Raw genomic sequence first — 2,897 nt, 5'->3', positions numbered from 1 at the left:
GAATCACTTGCTTCTTTGATGATGTACACATTGGTGGATCTCTTCTTCTTATATGCATAAATCAGAATGCTCAAGTGTGACTGCCTTTGTGCCCCTCCAAATGAATGTGCTCACTCGAATACGAGGAGGTTGGCACACACTCTAGCATCTCACACCTGACCTATGTCTTCGCGTTTGAACCTTAGCAAGATCTCCTCCAAAATAGGTGCATTATAATCCACATTGGCCTATTTCCTTCATACTCGGCCTCACAACCCTACCCGCATAAAAAGTAACATAAAAAAACACATATTAATGTAAAAACATGAGAAAAGTAATGCTCAACATAAGGAATAAACGCTTCGCATTCATATCGCACAAGCACTTATCAGTGTTGCTACAGTGCTCTGCTACAGTCTTCGACCTGAATAACTTCCCAATTCCATAGTTTCATCGAGGTAACGTAAATGGGCACACGTTCACGTCGTGAATCACTTGCTTCTTCGATGATATATATGTTGGTGGTTCTTGTTCTTGTATGCATAAGATGGAATGCTCGAGTGTTCCTGCCTTTGTGCCCCTCCAAATGGATGTACTCACTCGAATGCGAGGAGATTGGCACGCACTCTAGCATCTCACACCTGTCCTATATCTTCGCGTTTGAACCTTAGCAAGATCTCCTCCAAAATAGGTGCATTATGATCCACATTGGCCCATTTCCTTCATACTCAGCCTCACAACCCTACCTGCATAAAAGTAACATAAAAACACACATATTAATGTAAAAAACTGAGAAAAGTAATGCTCAACATAAGGAATGAACGCATCGCATTCATATCGCACAAGCACTTATCACTCACCAAGGTAACAAATCATGCAAACCAAATAACCAAAAGATCAATAAGGCAAGCACGCATTAGACAATCAAGATTAAAACTTAATCAAACTTGGATTAAATAGAAACACTAAGCAAATCCACAAAAGATGAGAATCCTAGGGTTCATAAGCCCAAATACCCTCTAGTGTTTTAGCTCTCCATGGAGCAACATACAAAACACATCATCAATGAATGAAAGTACATTAAAACCATAGATATAAATCCCCTTATATATGAACTGATGGCCTTGATGGAGAGCTTCGACGTCTTGAAGGACCCACTCTGAAACTAGGTTCACCGGTGGCTTTCTTGATGCTATGACGGAGGAGGAATCGATCAAAGTTGGTGACGAAGCACTTCCAAAGCCACAAAGACCTCCTCTCCAAACCCTAGCCGTCTCACCCCTCAAGAGCCGCAAAAAGATCCGAAAAGAATAGGGCAAACCGGCTATTTATGAAGTCCTCTCGTGTGTTGGTCCTTGAATTGAACAAGAACTCCCAACATTGTGTCTTTATAGCCTATCTTTGCTTTATTTTTACTCTTCAAGGCATTCACAACCTATATGCATAAAAGAACACCAAATACACAATATGAGACATAAACCATCGTAAAAAAGGATGCTCAATGCATGTAAACCATATATACAAATATGTCTACTGAAGCACTTATCAAACTCCCCAACACTTAAGTCTTTGCTTGTCCTCAAGCAAAATTAGACATTAAACTCATGGAAAGAAAATAGAAGTGCTTGGCCTTAGGTTCACCAAAAGAGTGCAAGAATAAAATTCTACAGTCATGAAGAGAGTCAAACACTAGACAAAACAATCAATGCTCTAGCAAACAATCCAATCAAAAATGAAAGTGATAAAATCCGAATGCGTGTGTGTGTGATAAAACTCAACTCAGGTCAACACTATGTCCACTACTAAGTTCTTATTAACACGGGACTTATTTAAAAACAGAAAGAATAGGTAGTAGCTTCACACAACCATTAAGGTAGCCCTTTCCCAAGATGCCTCCCGAGTGGCTTTCACACTTTCGAGGTGATAGCTCTTTCTACCAAGGATGGTAGCTTTCACACATCCCATTAGATAGCTCTTTCTCTCATTAGGGCATAACAAGTATCTGACTTATGAGAGTAGCTACATACATCATGGGTGGTAGCTCTTTCCACCCCCTATGTACAAACAACAAACAATTTCCAATTCTTTTTTTTTCAAATTTTTTTGAATTTTTTTCTGATTTTCGTCTGATTTTTTTTTTCAAATAAAACTAGCACACTAAAGTCCAAAACATAATGAACTAGAGTCTTCATAGGTCTAATGCGCGAGAAAAGTGCTCAAAGAGCAATCGGACAAAAATATTCAATAAAATTGGATGAAAACTAGAGCACGATAAAATCCATGTTTATAACCTCCAAAAACTAAGAATTAAACTCTTAACCCTAAGGTGAACCTTCATTGGCAACAAGAGCATGCTCATGAAAACACAAATAAAAGTCATGTATAAGGTGAACCCTCCCCCACACTTAAGATGTACATTGTCCTCAATGTATGCATGAAAGCACAATAAAAATAATAACAATGGAAGCATAATGTGTGTGGGAATACAATTAAAACAATAATCCCCTGAACTCCTCATTAATCGGTTTGTGAAGTCTAACTCATGGGCTTGTTGTATGGGTTGTGAAGCTCACATGACCATGTGACAATATCACATGATCATGTCTATGACTAAAACACCATCAACAACACTCGCAAGGCCATCTACACGTAGACAAGGGGTTCAGTGAAGCTCAACAAAATAGAAAAGATGTATGAGTTCTTGTAAGTAAACACATGAATCACAAACTTGCACAAACAAAACAAAACACAAAGTTAACTAAAGTCTAAAAGATAAACTAAAGAAAAACTAAAAATGAAAACAAAAGTAAAGAAAACTAAAGAATCATGAGTGGGATGCCTCAAGCATCGATGTCATCTTCTGGTGTTGCCGGTGTGTCAAAAGAATGTTCCCATCCAAGGTTAATCGTATACGATCA

The sequence above is a fragment of the Dioscorea cayenensis genome, chromosome 9, assembly GCF_009730915.1.
Source record: "Dioscorea cayenensis subsp. rotundata cultivar TDr96_F1 chromosome 9, TDr96_F1_v2_PseudoChromosome.rev07_lg8_w22 25.fasta, whole genome shotgun sequence".
Taxonomy (NCBI): domain Eukaryota; kingdom Viridiplantae; phylum Streptophyta; class Magnoliopsida; order Dioscoreales; family Dioscoreaceae; genus Dioscorea; species Dioscorea cayenensis.
The sequence above is the reverse complement of the archived record's forward strand: the minus strand, read 5'-3'. Positions refer to the sequence as shown.